Source organism: Triturus cristatus, chromosome 11, assembly GCF_964204655.1.
Source record: "Triturus cristatus chromosome 11, aTriCri1.1, whole genome shotgun sequence".
Lineage (NCBI taxonomy): Eukaryota > Metazoa > Chordata > Amphibia > Caudata > Salamandridae > Triturus > Triturus cristatus.
Window position 1 is genome coordinate 1,125,281,752 of NC_140594.1, and position 12,807 is coordinate 1,125,294,558.

General features: G+C 45.2%; 1 protein-coding gene across 1 annotated transcript in view; it reads right to left on the reverse strand.

Moving 5' to 3' along the window:
- DIS3L2 (DIS3 like 3'-5' exoribonuclease 2) overlaps window positions 1–12,807 on the reverse strand; it is a 1,010,223-nt gene that overhangs the window by 951,827 nt on the left and 45,589 nt on the right. The gene's annotated exons all lie outside the window — the stretch shown is intronic.

Below are 12,807 nucleotides of genomic sequence, written 5' to 3' on the forward strand. Positions count from 1 at the left end.
TTTTTCAGCATGCAAAAATAAAAAGGAATATACAACAATGTATGTGACAGCAAAAACCACAAAACAAACGAAACAAAATAAGTTTTAGTACAAAATACCAAGAGGAACAAGACCAAAATCATCCAGAAGTATCAAGCTTAAAACACCACATGCAAAAAGTTGAAAACTGGATTACAAAAAATAGTCAACACCACCAATAAGCGCAGCATAGCCGTCAAATTTCCTAAGTCCCTGTGTGAAAAGTTAGACCAGTCCTGCTTTTTTAATTAGAATTCTGGGACTTGTCATCTTATTGAACCCAGTGTAAAACCAAGACTACAAGTCTCTGAAAACGGGAATGGGCTAATTAGTGATACATGGACCTTGGAAACCTGGAAGCTACAGTGCAGATCAATGAAGTAATTAAAAGGCACCCATACTTAAACATTATGGTTTACAGCAGCAGTATTTTTTATCCTTTTCACTTCAAAATAGATGAGTACATACTTAAGACATCCCCAGAATGTGCCTAATGCACCCTCCCCTTATTTGCACCTCCCCTCAAGCCCTGCACACACTTCATTAAATCGAACATTACAATTTTCCAGGTGAGGCAGGCAAGCCTACAGTGCTCCTTGAATGGACACCTTCCTGTCTGGATAAGGATTGTGCACTGGTTTTTCTGGGGCCATCTCAGGTAAAGTTAGCAAAGTGCTTCACGTCACTAAATTGCATGTTCCATTCCAAAGCTTTCCTTTTACAAGGGACTGTTTTCAGGTTCGTTTTTTCTACTGGAACAACGGAAGTGAACCAGGTCCATCTCTCTCAGAATTCATTAAACAGCTTCAAAAACCAGTCATGGCTTCAAAAAATAGCAAATCCTAAACTTACAAAAGCCAACCTCAAGGTCATTAGCAGAAGGTGCAAGAAGGAAGACCAAGAAGGAGCTTCACCAGGTAACTCCTTCAACATCCGCATTCAATTTTATGAACGTACCGCAAATCAGCCATCTTAAATCTATTTTTCACTTGAGCATCACGACTAGAAAGCACCACCAATCAGCAACTACAAGCACAAGCCCCAATCATATTTCAATTCTTTACTGAGTTTTTCTCATTACTCCAACAAGAGTTGTACAGTAAAAATTCACAAACCAGTCGCCATGCAGGGTAAGAAAATCTGAATGCTAATTTCAAAGTCCAACTGTAGACCATATCTTCTTTAAAGCAATTAATAACTGATATCTGAAATCAAGTGAAAGGAGGAAAAAAGAAGAACACAAAACAAAGGAAGAAAAAGAAACACACACCCGCAGTGGGGAGGAAAGAGGATATTGATTAAAACCCACATGGGAAGAAATAAGAAAAGATGGCATTCGATTCACATTCACTTCTAATAAATAATAATAATGCTAATAAAAAGAAAAGGAAAAAACACAACATATCTAACAATAAAGGTCGAAGGCTGGAAAACCTTAAGAGGAAGGGGCGAAGGAGCGGAGTAAAGTTGTCTGTATGAAATATGAAGCAGGATGTGTTCACCATAGTCATCTTAAATGAATACCCAAGCTCAACACTTCAATCCTTGAGAAAAGAGCCCCAAACCTCAAATATAATCAATTTGTCATTTAACCTATAAATAAGGTGCTCAATGCATGCCATATCATGCATGTTGTCCAACCAGGACTGTAGAGTGGGTATTAGAGTCGACTTCCAAAGACGCAATATCACCAATTTAGCAACCTCTTGAGTAGTGGATCACCATTTACAAACGATGATTCACTGAAGAGAGGTTGTGCATGCCATGTAGTAGCACCAACTGGGCTTTCAAAGGTCTGTGTGCCCTGAGGGCTCTTCTCATATGATCCAAAATCTGCAACCAGAAGACTTCAGATGGTCACTGTCGTAAATTGGATGCGACTAAATTAGCATTAGCAGAATCCATCTGGTATTTAGAGGCTATCTTGTACATTTTGTGGAATCCATTTTGTATTTCTGGCAGCCATTTTGTTTACCCTTGTGCTCTGTTTGAAGGACTGGTTATACTTAGACTCTGCTACCCTGCACATGCGCAGGAATATCTAACTGTCCATGCATCTGTTTTTAGTCTGTAACTATCAGGTTGTTTCTACCAGAGTCAGCAACTGCTAGCTCCTCCTTTACTGTTGACTGTGCATTTTTGTATGACCATTTATGTATGTAACTCTTCTCATGTATACTTGTACCGTCTTCTTTTAGCCCCTGCGTGGGTATAAAAGACCCATGGTTCTTCTACTCTGTGTGCTACCTTCATTCAGCACCACAGGGTGCTGGGTGAATGTGGTTCCACCTCGTGAGGTTTATTAAAATCTGTATTTTCTATTTCAGTTTCTGTGCCAACTTCTTTCTAATAGTCTGAGGACTCTGTGTAGAGAAGGGCGCACCCCTTGCACTGGTAGGCCTAGCTGAGGCCTATTTTCTACAATTGGCGCCTCAACGTGGGACTCATCGGTGACTCGGATGCCCAAAGGATTGGTCGCGACGAAGGATTGGAATCTCGCTCTGGACGTGATCACTGCCCAGCATCCACGGCGGCTTTTTCTTTCTTTCTGATCTGACCATCCAGGTGACACCGGTCCTCGACTGAGATCTCTTCTGTTGATTCACCGTGCAGTGACCATTTGGTCGTTTTTAGAACTTGGCAGGATGAATCTGGACACCAAGTGATTGGTAAGTGTCCTTCTGCGGCGCTTGCTGTTGGTTTTGATGCCTGTGATTGGTAAGGTAGTTTAGTAACGCTTACTGTGGCTTTGAGATTGTATATTTGTGTTGGCCAACTTGGTTTGTTTTGACATATGTGACTTGCAATTCACATAGGCAGGTAATGAGGAGAATTTTCTCTAACTGAATTGATTTGAACGGCACATCGTAATAAAAGGTACCTTAAGTGCTACTTTGATTATAATATTGCATATTCTGCACTATTTTTGGCATGCCTGTCTTTAGCACACTTCAAAGGATGTGTTGCTTTTGGAATGGTACCTTGAGACTTGATGAAGCACAACCGGCCACCCGCCCCGGAGGGGACGCCTAATAGGGATATGTATATTAAGTATGGTCTTTCTTCTATAATGTACAGCGCATTATGGAATAAATACACTTGTAAGGATCCTGAGCTGCGTTGGCCTATGTATGGGTCATTTGATTTTTGGAAAATTGAGTATGTGGAACAATGTATGTTTAAGCAAAAGACTAGGCAAGAGATGTTTGATTGTGTACGAAGGTGGGAGAAAAAGTACATGAATGAACGAATGTGTTGCTTTCTTGGATGTACCATTTCTTTTGTATATAATTAGCCGGCTCCCCTAGAGGGGATACTTAACTAGGTTTAGGTATATAGAAGTTTTTCTTCTTTGGTGACTAGTACCCCGAGGAACTAAAAATGTACATAAAAGGATCCTGGTCTGTGCACTTAGTAACATTCATAAGTGATGAGACGCAGAGCGTTTTTTCTGGTGTTCTGCCAGCCAAATCTAGTGAATATGACTTGCAACTAGTATTTACAAATGGTTTGGTTTAAGTACAGTCTGTGGGCTGTCTTTTGTTTCTGTCTTAAGTGTTGATCTGTGGGTTAAATGTGTGTTTAAATGTTATGGTGTGGTAAATTGTGTTTTGGATGTTGCTAGCACTGGAAAAAGCGTGTGATTGAATGACTGTGAATATGTGAAAGAATTCTGAGAAGTGAAATTGTTAAGGAGTAAATTTAATTTGGTCTCATCACCATCAATAAGTCGCAAAAGGAAATGGAGAGGGGTGTAGCTAGAGAAAGAGCAACCCCTGTCATTTGATGACACCCTTAATGTACAAAAGTATTAATGAAGGGTAATTAGGGACCAGTTAAAAGTTTAGCTTGAGAAAATTGTGGGTATTTCGAATTTTCAAATTGTCCCTATGCAGCTTTGTGTTCTTGGTGGTTCAGTGAGCCAATGTGCCGGGTCCACAGGGTTGTAGGTTCTAATTTAAGCTGAACCTGCTAATCTGAGAATTGAAAATAAACTTATGACCCCTGAAAAGAAATTGTATATCAAAATAAATTTTTCCATAGGGCAAATTATTGCAGTTTAGATTAAATTAGGAAGACTTTTTGTCTTTGACAGCTTCAGGGCTGTGCGAGGCAGATTTTGATCTTGCAGCCTGTAAGGTGGGGGCTAGAAATAGGAGCGACTGAACCAGGAGGTGAAATCACTGCTTAGAAAGCTTCTCTGACATGAAAATGTGTAATGCTTGCAGCAGGAGAGCCTTGGGGAGAGAGGTGGGGACCAGGAGCACTCGCTGTGGCCCGGTTCTGCGCTGAGGGGCTATTTTTAGCTTCTCCGATAAGACAGGGCAACTGAGGCCTATTTTCTACAGTCACATTCCCATAAGGTATGAACTAAATCGCAGTCCGGTAAGCCACATCTCCAACAGCATAAATCCACTGCAAAGTGGGCTCTGTGTAACCTTACTGTAGACCAGTGCCAGCGTGCAGGACCTCAAAAAACTATACTTAAGGTGTACTTCCCGTAGCCCTTTACTATAACACACCAGTGGAGTACCCAAGTCACCATCCAAGAATTGTGTAATAAGATGCGTCTTCCACCAGATACCCAATGCTATGGATGTGGATCAGAGAAACAGAAGTCTATCAATGTGCCATATAATCCAGAGATAAGCGAACTCCCCACCCATCCCCCCCAAGTTTCTGCCAGTGTGGATATATTGCGTAATGGGCAAGCTAGGGAAGTCAGTATGCGCATTCCTCAGGGCATGTGATAGGGCACGGGTCCAAGCCCTATTCATGACCAAAGTATTTTTCTAGCAAAGAATTAAAGAGAGATTTTGAAGTGGGTCCAGCACTAGCAGCTCAATCTGAAAACACCATCTTAGCTCATTTTATCGCGTCAACACTCACCCGTAATCACCAGCAGCAACCTAGGAAACTAAGGTGCGCATCTAAGTGAAGTCACGTTACAGCGCTAGTCTCAATTCTTATCTTCTACTGATCAATTAACGGCTCTGTGGAGCAGAAGTTGCTTTGAACATTCAAGGATATGGTTTTTCATGACACTTTTGACACTTGTTGGCCGCAATGAGACTCAGCAAGAAAGGTTCTTGGCAACCCCTCTTCTTTCTGATGTTTACCTGCTCTCTGGGACTATTTTAGAAATCTGCTGTATGGAACTGTGAACTAAGTGATATCACTCAATGGCGATTTTGATCTACAGTGGCTGTGGTCGGTTCCGACAAGAAACTGAGCCGCCAAGCAGGCACAGTCACCCTAAATTCATGATTGATGGGATATGCCAACCAATGCTGAGGAAATCGTCTGAGTCCACGGTTCTTGGGCAAAGCCCTAGAATGAGTCTTCAAGTAAAACAGGGCAACAGACCTTCCTCATCTGTGCTCCGAGGATTTGGAACAACAACCCTATACCCATCAGGACTGTACAAAACTCTATTATAATTTAGGTAAAAGCTAAAGGCACACCTCATCAAAAACGCTTAAAGAAAGACTTTAACACCCTTAACAACTAAGACTCAGCCAAACCATGTTGTGTCTCTGGCCTGGTAATTAATTGGTTTGCCACACTTTCCATGCACTGCGAACAGCGCGCATCCCAAGACTCCAGTGGTCTCCACACCATTTGCCAAATTTGAAAGTGGCTCTCCCCATCAAGAATTCAGAAGGAGCGCGGTACATTTCCCTTATTGTGAATCGTTGCCTCTTCATGTGTGCCACAGTTTCCGGGGTGTTCGCTGGGCGTTAGGTATTGGGGTCTGCAGGCGCAACTGTTTTTGATATTCTTCCCCATCCGGACTTTCCCGTGTCTGCGCCATTGATTCAATATATTGCTGCTTATTGCTTACGTCTCTTATCCTTGCCCCTTATCGCTGTTGGGAAATTGTTTGGCACCTGATGCTACTGTTTTGTCTTATCATAAAATGAAAAACCCTTTTTCTCCTGGTGTCCTACCTACGCGGCTCATTGGCCGGACTATATTGGATTGAAGATTTTGCTCTCCGAGGTGCCGCCTGTGTTTACATTTGCTTTTATTGTTCTGATTACTTAGCGGCCGGCCCCGGGGGGTTGTAGGCCCATACGTGTAAATGATTGAAACGTCAATAAAGGTTTTTCAAAAAAAAAAAAAAATAAAAAAAAAAAGAATTCAGAAGGGGCTTAGCGCAGAATAATGAATGAAAATACATCCGGACTGAAGATCACCAGCCTCTCAGTAAGCTCAGGAACCTGATTTTGGATGTTCTAGCTCATCAGACCAACACAATCCAAAGTACTGCCAGATGTGACTGCCGGATGAACGTACAATTCTTACAGTGATAATTCACTACATCAAAGTTATGCATCCACCATTCACTTTGCAGGATAACCATGTTGGTGTATTTCCAGGCACCATTTAATGGTCAGGCACACATCTTTTAGAAAGTCTGTACAACAGCCTAGATACCAAACATGATACCAAACACCTATTAAATCAAGAGTTTGTTAAATTTTTCTAACAGTCATATAATTACCACAGACTCCGGTCCACGCAGAAGTCGTATCAAATTGAGAGTACACGGATCGATTGTAATAAGCCACATAAGGAGATCAGAGTGAAGACACCAGTGAAAAGTTGAAGAGGCGGTATTTGATACACCACCAATACTACTGGTACCATGCTAATTTGAGATTAAGCCCCATCAAAGAAATCATTAACTCTAAACGCCAAGAACTTCACACTGTCCAACCATACAAACCTTGAACTTTACAACAAAACTATGCTTCCCATCACAGACTGAATTGCCCTTTAAAAAAAACTAAATGTAGTTGAACAAACTAGAGCCAATCATGTGTTTCAATGGCTCCCCGTTGAAATTAAAGAAGCATTGGGAAAGGCAATAGGTCTAGCCTATGTGAACGCTATTGGCCTTGCCAATGTCTTTTGGGCATGTTGTAGAGCAGCCTGGGTGCTATGTAGCATGGCTAAAAGTTGGAAGTCAAAGCTAAAAAAAGCTCTATGCGGCCAGAGGTGGCCGTATCATAGTGCTTATTTTTCATATGGCAGGTGTGAGGCAATGGGTGGATTGGAGGGGGGGGGGTCGTGGTAAGGGAAGGGGCAACAGAACGGGAGGGTGGGAGGGAAGGCGCAACACAGAGAACCGGAGGGTGGGAGGGAAGGCGCAACACAGAGAACCGGAGGGTGGGAGGGAAGGCGCAACACAGAGAACGGGAGGGTGGGAGGGAAGGGGCAACACACAGAACGGGAGGGTGGGAGGAAAGGGGCAACACACAGAACAGGAGGGTGGGAGGAAAGGGGCAACACACAGAACAGGAGGGTGGGAGGAAAGGGGCAACACACAGAACAGGAGGGTGGGCGGGAAGGGGCAACACACAGAACCGGAGGGTGGGCGGGAAGGGGCAACACACAGAACCGGAGGGTGGGCGGGAAGGGGCAACACACAGAACCGGAGGGTGGGCGGGAAGGGGCAACACACAGAACCGGAGGGTGGGCGGGAAGGGGCAACACACAGAACCGGAGGGTGGGCGGGAAGGGGCAACACACAGAACCGGAGGGTGGGCGGGAAGGGGCAACACACAGAACCGGAGGGTGGGCGGGAAGGGGCAACACACAGAACCGGAGGGTGGGCGGGAAGGGGCAACACACAGAACCGGAGGGTGGGCGGGAAGGGGCAACACACAGAACGGGAGGGTGGGCGGGAAGGGGCAACACAGAACGGGAGGGTGGGAGGGAAGGGTCAACACACAGAACGGGAGGGTGGGAGGGAAGGGTCAACACACAGAACGGGAGGGTAGGGGCAACACAGAACGGGAGGGTGGGAGGGAAGGGTCAACACACAGAACGGGAGGGTAGGGGCAACACAGAACGGGAGGGTGGGAGGGAAGGGTCAACACACAGAACGGGAGGGTGGGAGGGAAGGGTCAACACACAGAACGGGAGGGTGGGAGGGAAGGGTCAACACACAGAACGGGAGGGTGGGAGGGAAGGGTCAACACACAGAACGGGAGGGTGGGAGGGAAGGGTCAACACACAGAACGGGAGGGTGGGAGGGAAGGGTCAACACACAGAACGGGAGGGTGGGAGGGAAGGGTCAACACACAGAACGGGAGGGTGGGAGGGAAGGGGCAACACACAGAACGGGAGGGTGGGAGGGAAGGGGCAACACACAGAACGGGAGGGTGGGAGGGAAGGGGCAACACACAGAACGGGAGGGTGGGAGGGAAGGGGCAACACACAGAACGGGAGGGTGGGAGGGAAGGGGCAACACACAGAACAGGAGAGTGGGCGGGAAGGGGCAACACACAGAACGGGAGGGTGGGAGGGAAGGGGCAACACAGAATGGGAGGGTGGGAGGGAAGGGGCAACACAGAATGGGAGGGTGGGCAGGAAGGAGCAACACACAGAACGGGAGGGTGGGCGGGAAGGGGCAACACACAGAACGGGAGGGTGGGCGGGAAGGGGCAACACACAGAACGGGAGGGTGGGAGGGAAGGGGCAACACACAGAACAGGAGAGTGGGCGGGAAGGGGCAACACACAGAACGGGAGGGTGGGAGGGAAGGGGCAACACACAGAACGGGAGGGTGGGAGGGAAGGGGCAACACACAGAACGGGAGGGTGGGCGGGAAGGGGCAACACACAGAACGGGAGCCTGGCGCTGCTTCTAGCCAAACAGTGCATAGCAATGCACTGGAGGACTCCGTGGGACCTCCGATACCGGCCTGGCAGCGGGCGGTCTACAAATGGGGTGCTGCAGAAGAGCAGGTGCTTTGTTCTGAAGAGATAAGGGTATCCGCAAGCATCCCAGATCTATGTCATGGGCTATCCTATTGCACTCCTTCAAGCAGGAAGAGACGGAGGAGCCACTATCCCCGAGTGCTTGTACCTCCGCAGCGTGTGCGCGCGCCGTGGTCATCCGCCGCAGTGCTCCAGTAGATTAGGCACCCGTTGACCTAGGAGTGGCAGCCCGGGGCATGCAAATAATTGTACTGCTTCTGGTCTGACGTCCTATGCCTGCCCCTATCAGCGTCACGCACCCAGATCCGTACTTCCGATCTCTTAACCCACTGGCCACTATTATGAGACGCCAATATAGACACAGTGTACCCCTGTTCTACCTCTAGTTTTGGAGCGTTCAGATTATCATTTTCAAATATAGATTCAAGTTGCCTGCTAGGCTTCTGTTGAGATCTTATGCCCGGGCTTCAGTACAGGCCACGGTCTATCTCTCATGGACACATGCTCTATACCCAGGTACAAGGGATAGATGGGTTATATGATATGACGAGACTATAATGCACGTCGTGGTGTACAAATAGCATGTGCTTTCTCTATGAGATCACTGTTTTGTATGTACTGTACTATACAATGAAACGCCAATAAAAACGATTTACACAAAAAAAAAAAAAAAAAACCACAGAACGGGAGGGTGGGAGGGAAGGAGCAACAGAGGGTGAGAGGGAAGGGGCAACAGAGAACAGGCAACACAGAAAGGAAGGTAGAGGTGGATGGGAAGAGGCAGCATGGATAAGGGGCAGATGGAAGAGAAGAAGCAACAAGGAGAGAGAAAGATAAATTAGAAAAGGAGTACCTAAATCATAATGCCAGTGGCGTAAGCAGCCTAATCAAGATGAAGCAACCCATACTTGTCCACACTCTAGACTACAGAAGAGGAAGTGAAGCTGGCAAGCACTGCCCAATTAGGAGGCAGCAAGTGAGAGTGACAATGAAGCTCACAAATGGAAATCAAAGAATGGGGTCCAAGCCCCATTTAGTAAACAATATCTCTTGCAAGCGAGAACGCAAGCACTAGCATATGCACTGTAACAGGCGAGACATATACAAAATGCCTGACTTTGTAAAGGCTTGGGGCAATTTATAAAAAATAAAAATAAAAAAATAAAAACTTACTTTTCCCTTTTCAAACAAAGCCTTGAAGAAAAGATACAAAATCGGCCATGTAGACAGCAGAAGATGATTACATTCAAGAGCTTTCTCCAACAAACCTAATACAGAAGGTGCCCTTTTCAAATTCATTACACAGATACTCGCACATCTAAATCCTAACCAACTCCATCAGTCATGCGACATCATCTCCTGTATTTGTTGATGGGCAACATAAAATTAGAAGTAATCCATTAAACTGATCAACTTTTTCCAAAAATCAATATTCATCCCAAAACATTCATGCTTACCTCCACAAAACCATAACAACTAATAAAGAAGCTAAAACCCACAAACTTTCTTTAAGATATCATACACGATCATATCAAATGTTCATCTACCTGAAAAGGCGTGGCACCCAAGGACTAGTGTATCACTCACTCAAGGGAACTCTTCGTAAACCACTAACTAGGGGTCAGCTCTGTTCCACTCTAAAAAAGTCAGACCTGACCGAAATCTGTTAGGGAACTTCTGCCCTGTCTCAGACATACTACATGTATGGAACATCACTGAAAGCTGCTTATCTAAATAACTAAATCAAACATACCATACCGTCTCATTCTGCCCTGTCTCAGCATGGAGACAGCCACCATACATGTCCTTAATGACATATACAGTATTTTGGATGAGGACTACCCACACTTGCTCATATTGCTTTGTTAATCAGCAGCATTTGACGCAGTCGACGATCGTGTAATGCTTGAAAACAGAATGGGCTTTCACAATCAGGCCCTGAAATGGTTTACTTCAGAACTCTCGCTTTTCGCAGTTAACTTGTGAAGATCAATTACCATACATTAACCAGAAAAACAATGACTTGTGGCGTACCTCAGGGTTCTAGCACTGTTCAATTCAAGCTATACTACTATCTAAATACACCAAGATGCTGACAAAAATGCAATTACATCCAAATATATCTTCCATCAAAGAAATGGGCATTCTCTGAACAGGTCTCAGTAAAATACCATGGTAGATGGCAAACCACTGTCTTAAGTTCCACCCCTAAAAAACGTCAAAACTAAGTTTGAAATTGCACGCCATAATTAAAAACATCTGAATGCCTTCCACCCCAGACTTTTCACCTCGGATTAATCTTTGGGCTTCACTCTCGACAATGCGTTGTCACATACAGCAAACATCAACAAGACAGACCAAACGTAGAATAATTTCCTACACTTGCAGAGGAAAATTAATACATCCTCTAAAAACCAACCAGTTGAAAATTGCTTTGTACGCCCCAACACTACCTCACTTAAAAATATTTTTACTGGTGTACCTCCGTCCTCTCTCGACCCAAGTCAAAGTTGTTTTTCATACCCAATCCCATATTTACTCTGTAAAGAGCAAATATACCCACACCTCCCTGGTATTAAATGAAACTAACTGGCAGCCTAGTGAGGTCAGAATAGAATATAACTGGCTGCCTAGTAAGGACAGAATAGAATATAAAACATGCTGTTTTACATACAAGGCTCTGCATTTTGGAACTGCACCTTAGGTTTACAAAACTCGATCCATCGGAGGTAACTGCACAGTTTCAGGAGTATACACACTAACGTTGGAAACCCACAAATTCAAACATCTTCCACAAAAAAGTATTTCAGTAGTGTTGGAACCAGTTTCTGTAAATCCCTTGCATCACTAATAATACCCCAATATGAACTTTCTCTTTCAGGAAACTGTAGAAACACATTTAAAATGTATTCATCTGATCAGCTTCTCCTTTTTAGGTCGAGCCTAGAGCAGCGCATGCGCTGCTTGCTCGACTTTTAGTAAAGGGGTAAAAAAAAAAGTGCTACCAGATGCTGCCATGGCAGGCCTAGAGCATGAGAGCGCGGGCGGGCGCGCGCTTTGTGTGCCTCTCTCCGCGCTTTAATTTCCTCCCCCTCCCCAGATCTCGTCACTCTGCTGGCCTCATTAAGTGCATCGCGATCACTTTCGCACACAACTCCCTGGCTTCTCTTGCGTTTCTTCCCCCACTGTTCTTCCTTTAATCCCTCTCCAGCCCCTTTACGCATCTCCCAATATATGCCGCCTGTTTCTCCTTTTTTCACGGTTCTGCTTCCTTCCTGTCTACACTCTGCTCCCTCTTTTACACATTTCACACTGTTCTGCTGTCCCGACTTTGCTCCTGTTTCTGCATTCCTTTCTATCTTTTTGCACATCTCTCATGAGCTAGTCCTCTGTCTGTCCGCCCTCCTTTTCACATTTTTTCCACTTTGTTAAAAATTTCCCACTATCCTTTTCCTCGGTCTTGCACACTATCCTCTTCTCTCCAATTTCTCCTATCTGCATCCTTTCCCTCACCTTTTATACATCTTTTACCAGTCTGCTCGTGTCTTGAATGTTGTTCCCGCTTCTCTCCTTTCAGCTATCCTTTCCATCCCCTTTAAACGCCTCCCACCATCATGCGCCTTTCCCGTCCACACTGTTCCCCCAACAAACTACATCACCTTTAGGTAAATTCACAAATTTAGGGCCTGAATGCCACTCTGATGGGTTTTGGAGCACCAAGTCATTAAAGCATATTGAAAAATCAAGTCGCAATGAAAAGAAGAAACTGCAGGAAGGTCATGAGTTATAGCATGGATAGGAGTGTGCCAGCACTGCCCACCACGTTACGAATTCTTTGCACGGATATTATTTGCTTTCACAAATGAATGTTTCTCCGAAAAGAGTACCTTGTTTTCTCGTCTGTTCTTTTATTGAAAAGGGTTTATGTACTTTAACCCCTTCAGTGCCCATGACGAGATAGTCTCGTCATGGAGCGCGGTTGCGCTGTGCCCATGACGAGACTATCTCGTCATGAACCCCGTCCGCTAATTCAACGCCCGGCACAGGGCGGGGAAAG